At 34.1% G+C, this 15,282-nt stretch overlaps 1 long non-coding RNA gene across 2 annotated transcripts; it reads left to right on the top strand.

The window, feature by feature from the left end:
- Positions 1-10,067: 10,067 nt before the first annotated feature.
- Positions 10,068-10,752, top strand: LOC140013917 (uncharacterized). 2 transcript variants are annotated; one of them, XR_011820769.1, is made up of 3 exons: positions 10,068-10,213; positions 10,434-10,582; positions 10,702-10,752. It is a non-coding gene; the product is annotated as an uncharacterized lncRNA (long non-coding RNA). The 2 variants fall into 2 exon arrangements; XR_011820768.1 differs by lacking the exon at positions 10,068-10,213 and having other exon boundaries at positions 10,430-10,582.
- Positions 10,753-15,282: the final 4,530 nt, after the last annotated feature.

Below are 15,282 nucleotides of genomic sequence, written 5' to 3'. Positions count from 1 at the left end.
TTCAAAGGTGGGGTTTAAAGCTTAAGTAAAAATACGATTTTTATCTTTAAAATCATTGGATGGAAACAAGTAGGTTTGAAACCATGTAAATAAATTTTAAACCGAACGAGCGAAGTCGGACTTGAAGATGCCACGTCGCAATCCAGCCAAGAACTGGCCGGGTATCCGGCCTGATTTCTGGCCAGATTCGAGGCAATGAAGAAACCCAATTTTTTTTTCAAATCTCACCATCAATCTGGCCAACTATCCGGCCAAGAACTGGCCGGATATACGGCCGGATTTTATGAAATTATTCCCGCGCGGATTCTTTTCAAAATAGCAAAAATTTATCAAGTTTAGGGTATTCTTTGAAAAATCATAACTCACTCTCTGAAAGTCCAAAATTGGAAAATTTGATACCGTTGGAAAACTACTTCCAAAATACTAAAAGTTCTGAAAAAAACTCTTTTCCACGATTCCAATTGGAAGACATTCAAATTTTGGGTCCAAGATGTTGTCTTGGAATACCAAGACAAATTTGGGTTGATTTTCGACAAAATTTGGAAATTCGGCAAAATTCACACAATGTGAACTAGCCTCTGAAATTTGGAATCCAATTAGAGTTACAATCAAATTTTAAAATACAACAAACGGAACAAGATTCAGAGTTTTGAACACCAAGATATAGCGGTTCAAAATTGTTGAAAAAGTGAAACTGTTAGGCTAATTTTCAGGTTTAAATCACGAACTTTGGAACTTTGATTGGGTATCGAAATGGACTCGAAATGGCACCAAATTTGGTAGTATTATACTACCATATAAGGTCTATTCCTCTGTCAATATTCATAGAAAAATCTGTTCGGGAAGTGGGTTAACAAAATCACTAAATTTTCAATTTTCTAAGGCAAAGCTGCCTTGTACTTCCATTTCCCTTTTTTTTAAATATTTGGCCAACAAATCTTTTCAAACATGGTCCATTTATGAATACAAATGTCTAAGAAATATCCAATATACATTTGGTAAGTGATTAACACCAAGAATTTCAAAATCACTGTAGACACCAAATTTTGGTGTAATTTCATTTACTGTTTTATCGTGTTAATTTTATTCGATTTTTAGTTTTTAGTCTCTAGTTTTTTATTTTTATTTTTTAAGTTTTTAGCATAGAATTTCTTGAAAAATGAATGAAAACGGAAAAAAAAGGAAAAAAAGAAAATGGTTCACAAAATACGTTCATTTCTCTTAAATTCAATCTTTTGGCATTTTGTTTATTTTTGTTAATTTATTTTGAAAAAAAAGAGGGAAAAAGAAAATCATGAAAAAAGAGAAAAAAATTGTAAGGAAAAGGAAAAAATAGCAATTTGGTTTTATTTGGTTTTATTTTTCTATTTTAGTCATTGGATTTTATACTTTGTTGTTTCTAGTTTATTTGTTTTATCCAAGGTTAATTAAATTATTTTGTTATTTATTTTTATCAATATTGTTTTAATTAATCTCCAAAAAAAAAAAAAAAGCAAAGCCGCGGCAATGCAAGTTGCGTAGAAACGCAGCTTGCAAAGAGAGAACTTGGGCAGTCCTTGGTTGCAAATATAGCAGAAGATCCTGGAGTTTTAAGGTTGGAGGTTGCCCATATAAAAGCCAAGGGGAGGAGGAGCCGCAAAAAAAAAAGATCGGAGGAAAAGAACGATAGAGAGGACAATCGAGAGAGAGAGCCGGGAAACGGAAAAGAAACAGAGGTGACGGCTTAAGGGAGGAAGTTTTGGTCTGAGAGCAAGGGGGAAAAGAAAAGGGGTTTGGCAGCTGCAAAATTGAAAGGAAAGACAAGTAAATAGAGAATAGAATAGAGAGGAGAGATTGAGGGTGACGGAAAAAACAGAGGAAGAACTGACGGCTGCAAATCTGGGGAGAGAAAAGGAAAAACAGCGGCTAAGGAAGCTAGGAAAGAGATGGCTAGAGGGAACTTCAGTAGGGGAGTAGGAATCTGAAAGGGGATAGAGACTGGACGGCTGGTTTGGGTGGAGAGCATCTGGAGAGCAATTGCAGCAACAAGAGGAAACTTTTCCCATTTTCGTTGGGCCTGCGTTGAAGCTTGTCAATCATCCATTCAGGCACTGTCTTGTTTTTTTTCTGTTATTCAAAGGAGCAAAGGTAACCTCTTGTTCCCTTTTCCTTCGCTCATAGGCCTTCATCTAGATGTGAAATAGAATTGTCGCAAAACTTGCTGTGAGTTTTCCTTCCTGTTTTGTTTGTGCATCTTGAAACAGCAGATCCTTGTCACGACTGTAGTCTATCCACAGATATCATCACAAGGAGAAACCAGATGTTCTTCTCCATGCATCCTTAATGCTCTGTTTTTGTTCTTGGTCAACAATAGGCTGCATATCCCTTACCTGGCTGTTAGAATCTTTAAGAGTTAGATTTAGAGTCTGCCATAGCAAATGTTAAAATCTCAGTTTTGCTGCAAACATGCGGGTAGACTCCTTGGTGTTTGATTATGTTTCAAGGTAGTTTGTAGACTGTCTAATGTTTGGCTTCTATTTGCTGCCATGAAGATGATTTTGCACTGAGTGACGTTTTTTGGCTGCCAAAAGGGTTTGAAATAATTTTTCTTGCAAGAGTTTTCAAAACCAGAATTTCAAAAGAAGTTTGAGTTGTTGCAGTCTCCATGTTCTTTCTCTTGCGTTTCGTCATAGTCTTATGGCTCAATATTAAAGCTGTGTTAGAGTTTTCTTGCTAGGACATCAGTTTGAGTTTCTGTATGCTCCATTGGGAGTTTATATATGTGCCATGTGTGTGCTGAAATGGTAAGGGGGGAGGTTGCAGAGTTTTTTTTTTCGATTTGGGAAGTCACAGAAAATTCCTAGCTTTGGCGAAATTAACGAAATTGGCTTGCATGTCTTGCTTTCAGCAGTAAAATGCTGAGTTGTGCATTTTTGCTAGTTTAGGATTCATTTGCATGATGCATGTGGTCAATGAGAAAAAGAAAACTTGTTGCACAAAAACATGCATGCCGCCACAAGTCCCTTTCGTTTTGTCATTTTTGCTGCCATCTTTGCCCTGTAACAGTTTAAAAGCTGGGTTCCTTTACCTTATTTGCATGATCACCATGGGTCTTGTTCATATCCTTGGCTGTTTTTCTGGGTTGTTACAACGCTTTGCCGTTGTTACAAAGGGCTTCTTTCCTTTGCCGTTTGCTTGATTGTTTTGCTGGCTGCGTATGTCCTGAATGCCATAGCTGGAGGTTGCAGTTTGTATATCCAGATTTGCGTGTCTTTTATCCGATTATTGGAGCTTTAAGTTTACAAGTTTTATGGTGCGAAATAAGAGGATTGTGTGATAGTTATGCTTGGATTTGGTTATATTTAAAAGCTGTTTAGTGAAGTATCGAGTTGCAGCAAGTTTTGAAACAAAAGTTTCTGACTAAGAAGCATGTTTCATGGTTATAGTTGCAGGAGTTAATACTACCGTAAGCTTGGCATGGGTTTTGCATGGAAAAATTGTTTCGAAATTGCCTCTTAACCCCCTCAAGTTTCCCCTTATGCCACTATTGCCCAAATAATTAGAAAATCAATCAAATTGGTCCCTCCAACTTCCTTTTTCCTTTCAATTAGGCCCTAGACTTGCGAACATGGCTGTTTGAGTTATTTAATTGCTCCAATATGTATGTGATTATTTGTGTTTACTTGACCTTTTCTTTGCCTTCGGACCTTTGAAGTTCTTAAAAGTGTTTGATTAAGCTTGAATGCTTGGTTAGTGTTCGCAATTGAGTCTTTGGCAGCACTAATGTTTCAATTCAATTGCTTGCTTGCCTTCATTGATTATCATATTTTGCTAAGGTGATGCTTAATGCATGGATTGTGAAACTTGGTGTCTAAATGAGTATGTGGTTGCCTATTTCTTGAATTTTCTGAAATAAATGGGCCTTGACCTTTTTCTTGCTCTTTGACTTTCAAAGTTTCTAAAATGTTTCAATTGGTTTTGAATGGTTGATTAATGCCTGCAATTGGGTCTTTGGGGGATCCCTTTATTGAAAACTATGTATTATTTGATTTCATTTAAATTGCAATTAGGAGAGATTTGGTGACTTTGTTATACTTTACTATTTGAGGTACCATGACCTTTTTATTGTTTTGAAGCCATTTTTTCTTTCATTCGGACACCATTCAAAGGGGACGGTATAATTTCTTTTATCCCTTTTTGTCTCTCCTATGTGAACCAACGTGCTACGTGAGAAATACATGTCTACTTTGCTTTTCTAGCCTTTCTTTAATTTCTTTTATTTATGTCATTTACTTTTGCTTTTTATTTAAGTTATTTCTTTATGGGGTATGTGTACACCCCTTGGCTTGTAATAGTTAGAGATTTAATTATTTTATTCATTTTCCCCCTTTTAGATTGTAGTAGGGTCTCCCTAATGTAATAGATAGGGCTTGGAGGGGCATTCAATGAAGACCTATCGAAGTCATGTGCCTAGCTAGCAAATGTAATAGTTAGGGCTTTAATTGTCTTATGTGTCTTGCATGCTTAGTTACTACGTGTTAATTTGCTTTGTTAGGGTCTTGCATCTAGTCGAGCATGCTAAATGTTATGTGCTATGTGTTTATAAGTGTTTGGCATGTCTACTCGCTTTCCATAGCCTGAATGAATGTGGTTGATGAATGTACGTTTCCACTAGTCCAACGCTAGTTGGAATTCATAGAATGGGCTAGTCCAACGCTAGACCCTTAGGGATTTCCCCTCGTTAGTACATGTTTGCATGTTCATTACATGTCATGCATTCTTTTTAGTTTTATCATTTTGCATACCCCTCAAACCCCTTTTCCCTCCATTTTAAGATTTTTACATTTCATGCTAGCTATAGGGTTCATTTGATTGAGAGTCCCCTTAAATATGGGATATAGACGAGTGTGGCTTTTTCTAAACCTTAGCACGCTTGTATTCCCTCTATAAAAGGGCAAATTAAGTCACGATTTAGGTCTCCCCGTACCCAATATGCATGAATTCCCTAGGCTCATGCATTTTTAAATCCACTCTACCATTTTATACCCTCATCACACTTTCATTTTTCCTCCCATTTTGCACACGTGCACCTTTATATTTCTTCACTTGCACACGAACATTTTTATCATCACTTGCACACATGCACTTCATATTATCATTTCACATACCGCACCTTGCCCACTCACGTGCACATTTTCATTTACATATTTATTATTTTTTATACTTTTTTCAAACTTATGTCCTCACATTGCATACATACATTCCATTCATTTGCATCCCACTCGCATTATTCGTGACTTCTTCAAAAGATCGTTATTGGGCTTCACAATTAATGTGATTGGCATCACTCAACTTTTGAAGAGAAATTTCCCCCAATACCCCTAGGTCTAGGGTTTGCATTCATGTAGTGCATCCAAATGTAATAAATTCTTTGGTTAAAACAAGAAAAACTTTGATTAAATCACGCAACTAGCCTTGGCTAGGTCGAAGGGGTGCCTTGGATTTCTATCCTTGCCTTCCCCTTCGTCAAATGTGACTCCCGAACCTTTTTCGTTGGTTTACGTGGACTAGGAGTCGTTTAAAAGGGGTTTCTTACTACTTTTTCCTATTTTTCTTTAAAAATTCATTTTAGGTGACTTGGTACACCTTAACTCATTACCAAGTGGCGACTCCGATTTTGATTTCAAAAACCCTTTTTAAACTACATTTTGGGTCAAATCGTCGCATTCTCAAAACCCCATTTAGACCCATTTTTCTTTTAAATCACAATTCATTTTCCAATCACAAATACATTTTTTAAACCATTTATTTATTATTCAAAAAATGGGCGCGACAATCACAAGTCCCAATTCAAAAAGAGTCATTCAACTAGCCAAAAAGAGGGTTTTTCATCACTAAGTCAGTTTCGAAATTCAGCCACAATTCACTTAATTCAACTTGAAATTGAGCGTGGTTGGTGGCATTGAAAACTACATTTATAAGTGTTTAGTTTCTAATGCCACAAACGGCACTCGATTTCGAAGTCGGAACAAAGAGTTATAGCTATTTGAAAATCACTGCCAGAGCAGTACGGGGCACAATTCCAGTTTTGCAACATTTTCGAAATCCAACATTCACTCATCCAAATCACGTAAATTTTTGAGAAAACTTTATACACAACCAATATTACACATTTACATAAAAAATAAGTCAATTGGACTACAAGAAAGTACACCAAAGTGCACGGTAATGGCAAGGGCAGAAACGGTAAAAATTTCCTTTTCACTTCCTTTCAACTATCTTCCACAAAACAACTTATTTTCACTAGATTAACATAAATAACATCAAATCCCATCAAATCAGTTCATCAATCCAATGTGGGATTTCATAGAGCCCACTCACAAGATTTCCAACAATATAAATCTACTCATGTGAATCTATGAGCTCATAAGTGCAATATAACTTCCATAAATCAAGAATTAAGAGGTTGATCGTTGTATACCTTCTTAGATGATTATAGCAGAAAATTTCAGTCACTTTGAGCTCAAGAAAAACCGTGAGATGAAACTCATTTCCTAGCTTAGCTTGATCACCAAGTGATTTTCAAATTGTGTGTAAATTTTGAGATGATTTGATGAAGATTGAAGCAAGAAAAATGAAGAACTTTGGCTCCTTTTTCCTCCTATGGGTGGCCAGCCAACATGAGTGAAGAGAGAGTGAGTGTTTGATAAAAATGAAGCTTCCTTGAGAAGTTTAATTATGTGGTTCAAATTGTCTCAAAAGTCAACTTTCTCCTCGCGTACACAGGCGCGCGTTTCGAGCTCTATTCCTCTCGAGTTTGTTTCACTAGTGCACTAAACCTCTAATGCATTTTCATTCATACTATTATTATTCACTCTTAATAGTCTAAAAACAAGTCTCCAAAGTCCCTAATTAATCACACGCACAAAAACGCGTACTTCCATTTTATGCGCGATAGAGTGAAATTTCCAATAAATTCTTATAACGATAGTATAACTAACTAACACTTGAGTATTTAAATATAAAAATACCTATTTCAAAACTAATGTACAAGTCTCCAATTTTTTCAAACTTATTGTATTCTCGAATTGATTATTGTCTCCAAACGCGCATCCACTATTCACTCTAAACGAGGTTTCAGAAATAAATTTTCGAATCAAGGCACTTTTAAAATACTTGTAGGTCATAGTTCCATATAATTGAGTATCACTACAAGAAAATTGGTCATTAGTGACAACTTTTCTCTGTGACAAAAAAAAGTTGTCACAAAAGTGGATCCTTTATTGACGACTTTCTAACTCGTCACAAACCTCTAATGGGAGCCAACTCATTTGTGAAGACTTAGAAAGTAAATTCCCGCCAAGATTTAGCAAGAGCGCGGGAGTGTTTAGAACACACAATAGTGACGACATTAAGAACATCATCACTATTGCTTGGCCTATTTACAGACGACTTTTTGTTGTCGTCACTGATAACTAAAAAAAAAGTTATTAGTGACAACATTTTGTTGTGATGACAATAAGTCGTCACAAAAGGAGCTTCTTTAGTCGCGACACCTAAAGTTGTCACAATTGCATCAAAACAACTAAATGGTTAGTGACGACCCGTTATTTTCGTCACAAACTACACTGCAAGAAATATGGTCATTAGTGACAATATTTTTTAGTGACGACAAAAGTCGTCACAAAACGTGGTTGTTTAGTGACGACAAGGAGAGTTGTCATAATTGCTCAAAGCAACTAAGGCTGCAGTGACGACCTTGAAAAAGTTGTCACTAAAATGATCTATATAGTGACAACTTCTAATATCGTCACTGTCACTCTACCGATTCGGATTTAGTGACAAGAATTAATCGTCACTGTTTAAAATACTTATTTCTAAGTCACTTTCACTAATTCTACTGTGCCACCCTAACTTTTGCGATTTAACCCCAAATATTGTAAAAAATTCCATTAATTCCATTATGATACTTTAACTTTTACAATTTAGCCCCATATGTAGTACACCGATTTCTTTAATTCTATTATTGCTCCTTAACTTTTGTAATTTAGCCCCATATGTAATTCACCAATTTCATTAATTCTATTATGGCACTCTAACTTTTGCAATTTAATCCCCATATGTAATACACCAATTTTATTATTTCTATTATGGCACCCTAGCTTTTACAATTTAGCCCCTATTTTTTTATTAGGAAATTGCGAATGGTATCTTGATAAACTATGCATAAATATTTTATAATTTTCTCAAACTTAAGTAATAATTTATTATAAACTCTAAAGATATATCTTTCATTACAATAGTTATAAGGCAAGCAGGTCTTTTTATCAATGGAATAAGAAATTTATGCTAGATTTATCCTTTGTACTACATGCCAAGTAGTATTAGCAAAGGAATAACAAAGTACTACAAAGTAATTATCAAAATACCCTTCAGAGAGTGTAGTTTATGGGCAAATGAGTATTATCTATTCAAAGTACCAACTTTTTATGGGCATTTTACTCTCAAACATATAATTTATGATAAATTTATAAATGTTTGTAAGTAAAATTCAAAAAGTGTTTCACTGATTTCTTACAAAACGAAAACTGGCAGGTTATCTTTTCAACATAAATTAAATTTTTTTTAAAAAAGAAATGGCCCATAAAGTACCAATTCTTTGTGGGTTTCCTCCATTACATGAACAAATATTCTGCTCTTTATGGGTATTTCACTCTGAATCATTTAATTTATGTTAAATACATAAATGTTTGTAAGTAAAATTCAAAAAGTGTTGCACTAATATTTTTATGAAAGGGAAACTGGTAGGTTTTGTATTTAACATAAATTAAATATGTGAAAGCAAAAAAAAAAAGAAATTACCCATAAATCTATGTCTTGCAAATCTATACTAGTAAAATAGTTTCAAACAAAATTAAACATTAAAATAAACTGTAATTTATACACATTAAAATATCTGTAATTTATACACATTTTGCAACTACTACTTTGTGTTTTCTCTGTAATGAATTTTTTAACTATTGAGAACTTAAGTTTTATCTTGCAAATCTATACTAGTACAATAGTTTTAAACAAAATTAAACATTAAAGTAAATGTTTGAAAAAGAACAAAAGTACATTTATCACTTGCAATAATGTAACAAAATTTTCTCAACCACTATCAATATTTTCACAAAAGTATTAAAAACTAGCAATTGACAATATTAAAAACTAGCAATTTAATTAGTGACGACTTTTCTTGTCATTATAATCTTGAATAAATTAGTGATAACATTATGTCATCACTAAATTTTCTTTGATTTTGACTTAACAATAATGTCTTATTAATAGCATTTGATTATTTTTAATGAAAGTCTGTTATAACCATAGAATTTGACTTTCGTTATTTTCAATTAATGATGTACTTTAGTGCTGCAATTATAAAAAATTGCAGGGCTAAAATATTTGCAAATTATAAAAGTATATTTTCACTTATATGTAATTAACAAATTTTGCCACCTATATTGATGAAAATTTGTGTTTTTGTACTAAAAAATAAAGAATATTACTATAGCAATAAAATCTATGCTTCAAACCAAATTAAAAATAAAAAAAAGCATGATGATTGCTCTCAAATGTTGGGAAAATGATTATTTTTATTGAAACTATGTTATAACCATATAATTTGAGTTTAATTATTTTCAATTACATGATGTTCTTTAGTGCTGCAATTATAAGAAATTAGTATAAAATATTAGCAAATTATAAAAGTACATTTTCAATTATATGAAATTAACAAATTTTGCCACCTATGTTGATGAAATTTTTTTATTTTTTGCTAAAAAATAAAGAATAATACTATAGCATTAAAATCTATGGTTCAAACCATATTACAAATCCAGAAAAAAAAACATGATTTTTGGTATCAAATGGAGGGAAAATGAGTGAAGTCAAAATTTTGATCAAATCATAGTGAAAGTGCCGCGCAACAAAAACAATATCCAAAGCAAAGCAAAGACCAAAAGCAGCGGAACACATTCTGAAAACAAAAGCAACGGAACACTTGGTTTGAGTTAAAGCAACGGAACACTTGAGCAACACAAACTTTCACCGAGCTGAAACAAACAGAGCTTCCCAAAACAGAGCTTCCGCACGGCATTTATCACTTTCACCCACACAACAAATCCGTTCTCTGGCTTCTCACTAGCATCACCATGGCTGTCCAGCATTAAAGGGCAAGGTTTTCATTGGAAAGGTTCATTTTTCTCTCTCCTATACATTTTCCCCAATTTTTCCAAAATTCCTAATATTCTACAATATTTTTTGCAAATTTCTGCCCAAAATCTTTTAGCAGCTCTTGATTATTAGATGCTATCATAGCTATGTTGTTATTTACTTGATCATTTTCTCCAATTGCTTTATGGCCCTAATTTTGATAATAGCTTTTGGCATATCCTCTAATTTTGATGCGGCAGTGCTTAAATTTCAAAATCAGAAGCTCGTTGAGAAATTAGAAGCACAGAAAATCGAGATTATTGATTTCAAGGAGAAAATTGGTAAGCTGACGGTGAAACAACTGCCATTTGAGAACGTTGTTGCGGTAGTCAGTAATTCGTGGGAAGAGGTATCCATCTATCTAATGTCCTTGATACTACTTTTCCAGTGTTATGTCTCATATGTCTGGACTCTAGATGGTAAGGTTTGACTCCTATTCTAATCTTTTCTTTTTCTTTTGTCTTGCAGACTGTTAAGGACTTGGAATCACATTCTATACACACAAATGACTGTGCGAAATGTGAGCGAGGTGTCAAAGATCTACTTGTCAGAGACGGTGCAAATCCTTTGCCTTATAATGGTATCTTTCCCTTTTTCCTTTTGCCTTCTTCATAGTTGTTTCAAATATTGTCCCCATTCAGTATTGCTAATTGTTTAGCATCTCATAATCTATAATACTTGTTGGTTGTAAGAATATTCTGCCGTGTAATAGTTTGATCAAGAACTTGGAATTTGAATGGACAGTTGTCAGGTGTCATCTAATAACCTTCTTTCGATCTGTAATAGAGATTGATTTCAGGTATATTGTTTCAGGTTGTTTCAAGTTTCAAACATGCCAATTTAGGATAAGGGTTGAGATGTATTTTTCTCAAACTTGCTTGTTTGTTAAGGTGCTTGTCATGCTCTTAGAATTTGTGATATTTTCCAAATGGTTAATGTTGCTGAGCTTTGAGGATTGGCCATAGTAAATTAAAAACCATGCCATCAGATACCGACCCTAGCAAATTTTTTGCTGTTGCATACCTCTCACTGCCTTCTTTACCCCCACTCTATGTTGTAAAAACAGATAGACATCTGCACCACGTATTATTGAATTACTAAATAGCATATCCTGTTTACCAGAAATTCATGCTTTGTCTCCAGTACTTTTTCATGTTTTCCGAGAGCTTATTATTATTATTTTTTTTTTGGTTTTTGTTTTGGGGTTATGTATTAGTTTAATTTATTCTTCTGTGATACAGTTCATGGAGAATGAAAATAAATTATTTCTTTTCATGAACTTTCTGCTTATGTTTCTGAGTATGAATTAAGATAAGTATGAAGTTGGGAACTAGCTGATAGAAAGTAGGAATACCTTTTCTATGACATACACGTATTGGTCCATTTATTTCACAGTTTGCAGGCATTATGTTTTTATAGATTTGAACCCACACAAGAAGTAGATGTTGCTCCAGGTTTAAATTAATTCCATCTCTTGATTGGGAGTGTGTCACTGTTGGGATCATGCTACCATGCCGAGCAATTTGCATCATTCTTTAGAAATGTTTGAGAGAGTCGATGAATGCTTGGATTCCTAGGAGAAACTTTGTATATAACTTTTTTTGAAATCAGTTTTCATGGAGAATGGACTCATCTGTTTTACAATGTTGGGAATGTGGTGTGATGGAGAGCGGCCTTTTAGCGTGAGGCTCATGTATCACTTCTGTACTGATATGGTATAACCCCCAAAAGATGTATGGTTTCTGGGCTTTCCCTGATGTTAGGAAATTTTGATTGCAGACTAATTTATTCATATATTTTTCCACTATATGCATTTTTAGCTTTCTAATATCTACTATCAGATTCTTAATGATAGCAATATATGCAGTCAGAATTTCCTTCATCTCTTGTAGGACCTGCTCACTGTTCTTGCAATTGGTATAAAGTGGGTTGTTTGGTCTGATGTTCGTTATTTTACTGCTAAAAGGTCATCTTAGGGACGCGATTGGGTTTGAGAAATTTGTACATGGTTGAGCTATCCTGTTTGTGCTACTAGGTAAAGCCTCATAAGTATGTCATTCTTCAACTACTGCATATCGACCATTTGGTGGTTGAAGTTAGGATTGGTGATTAATTGTGGGTCCAAGTACTGTTTCCTAGTCCTATAATACAAGGATATGAAAAAGATCATTACAGCGAGTTAATCAAAAGCCAGGACAGTGATGCTATAATTTGGACAATTTGGATAGAAGTTGTTAAAAAAAAAAAAAGTAATGATATATGTGGACCTTGTGGTGAAAGATTGGTGTCAAATACCTCAATGGATAAATACGCAAGAGCGACCTTTTTAGTACAAGAATCTCTTGCAGGAACTTCTAAAGATGTCATGAAAGCTCAGTTAAGTTGGATGTTGGCTCTTAACAGAGTTCGAAAAAGGGATTCTATAAGCAAATGGATACCTTTTCCACCAGCAAAAGATGCAGCCGGCCAAATCCGATAACAGAGCTGTTGCTTTTGATTTTTCTACTTTTAAATGCTGAGAGCTCAAGTCGATCAACATCTGCAGCATCCCACAAGTTCAGGAACTGATCATGACAAATAGTCGGTAAATTATCATTATCCCAATGGATAACTGACTGGAATTTTGTAGTTTGGGGTGTGGGGAAGGACTTGTCCGGCAGAAACACCCCATTAGCCGACCTTAACAGAGGAAGTTGAATAAAAGACTAACCTGAAGTTTTCGTCCTTACATATGCTGGTGTTGTAATATGTGGGCCCAAATTATATGAGGTTCTTAATGAATTGTAATTTTTGTCTTAATAATCTAAGTCTCATTACTTGTTCTTTATTATTGTACTCCTCCCCTTACCTACTTCTTTTACTCTTTTATGACAGATAAATGCTATTCATACTAGCTTTTGGAAGATATCTATGGTTATGGTTGAAGAATGTTGAAGACAAAATTGCCTTTTGCTCATGGAGTGGTTCATTTAGATGTTCTTCAATTTCTTAAACTGTGATTGCTTTTGTAAATGTACCTTTTGTACAAGTGATATTTTGGACAAATGTTATTTTTGTAGGCATTAGTTGGGTAATGTACACTTGAATTTGGCATTTGAGAATGCTATATTATTACCATGTAATCTAATGCAAATACTTTTGGCTATCAATCGTTCATGTTTATTTGTATGGTTTGTTTAAAATCAATGATTTAGCAATGATTACAGGCCAAATTATGACTATTAAGCTATTGAGAAATTATCTAATGATAAAAAAAAGTTGTCACAAAATAGAAAATAAAAACTTCTTGTCACAACAGAGACTGTCACTAAATCTAAGCTACATTTGTGACGACAATTGTTGTCAGTAAAATAGTTATATATAATGGCTTTCGGTGCTTTTTAGTGACGACCTTAAGTAGAGCATTTTTTACAAAAGATCAATTCGTCAATAAAACACTTCCGGATTGTTGTCACTAATGACAACTATTTAGTGATGACATTCGGGTCGTCACTAAATAGTTGTCATTAGTGACGACAATTTGGAAGTGTTTTATTGACGACTTGATCTTTTGTCAAAAATGCTCTACTTAAAGTCATCACTAATGAGAATTATTTAGTGACGACATTTTAAGTCGTCACTATTTACTTTTACCGACGGGGATTTAGTGACGACTTTGTGACGATCAAAAAGTCGTCAATAAAAGGTATTTGTGACGATTTTTGTATGTTCTGTGATGACTTTGTGTTGTCACTGATGAACAATTTTCTTGTAGTGTATAAAGAGGTTGGAATAAAATATTCAGAGAAAACGGGTGAGTAAATAATTAATTAAGCCAGTAAAATAAAATAAAATAAGAAAAATTCGGGTCCTCACAACTACTTTATTACCTTAATCTCCTTGCTTTTATTTCAGCTAATCACCCCTAAAATATCCTCCAAAGCAGCCGAAATTTTGGATTAAAAAAAAGGGAAGAAAAGAAATAAATAAGAAAACATCTTATGGTGCCAAGTGTTGGAAAGTTAGGGATGGTTGACCAAGACAACTTCTTTCTTCTTATCTTCCATTTTGGCTCCTTGTCTTCCTCATTTCTTCATGTGACCGTGAGCAAGAAAGAAAGAAAAAGAGAGAAAAACAACTTCAACTCCAACCTTGATTCTTCCTTGTTGAGTTGAAATCACACAAACCAAACCGATTAAACTTACCTCTTAGTGCTTAGAAAACTAGGAGTGGTGGAAATCTTGGAAGAAAGTGGTTGGTTCTTCACTTAGCAACAAGTGTTGGAAGGTACAAGGCTAAGACTTCCTTTTTTCTTATTTAATCTTGTTAAGTTTGGTATAGAATCTTTTAATTTTGGCTTACTATGGTTGATTTGGCTTACTATGGTTGATTTTCTAGTTTTTATTGGTGTAGTAGAATTTTCAGCTAGGGTTTGCATTTTTCATTTTTGATTATTGTTGTTTAACTAGTAAATGATGTTACTGAGCTTGGAAATGGAACTTGTGAAGTGATTATGGGCTTGATTGTGACTTGGTAGAGTTAAAAGTTGAATTTCCAGCATTTGGTAGGTTCTGCTCTATTTTTGGAATCAATTTTGGCTACGAATTTCTCCATGTTTTAGACTGAATTAGCTTTTAGACAAAACATGAAAGTTATAGGTATTTGAGTTAACTTTCTACCTGCAAATTTTCAGATCAATTGGATTATTTTAGCTCATGATTTGACCAGAGCACTCCTGACTGCATAAAAACCTCTAATATTTTTATTTGTTTTTCATGTGCCTCTAACCGTCCATTTTTTATCCTAAAAATGCGAGAACTGGGTATTGATGTCTTCATGAAAATGTACGTCTATGTCTTAGTTTCAAAACGTCATAAAATTTACCTCGATCCGATATACCTAGCTACAGTTATGACCAAAACACCGAAGGATGACAAATCTGTCATTTATAAGTTCTTCTTTAAACTGGTTTCTAGCTTTGGTCCACAGTGATAAGTTATTATTTGTTTGTTTGGTTGATTTTGAGGACTTGAATAGATGAATGTTGTTGGTTATCACTTGTGGTTGAAT

The sequence above is a fragment of the Coffea arabica genome, chromosome 8c (genome assembly GCF_036785885.1).
Source record: "Coffea arabica cultivar ET-39 chromosome 8c, Coffea Arabica ET-39 HiFi, whole genome shotgun sequence".
In the NCBI taxonomy this organism is placed as follows: domain Eukaryota; kingdom Viridiplantae; phylum Streptophyta; class Magnoliopsida; order Gentianales; family Rubiaceae; genus Coffea; species Coffea arabica.
Note: the sequence above shows the minus strand (reverse complement) of the source record. Positions and strands in the feature narration are given on the sequence as shown.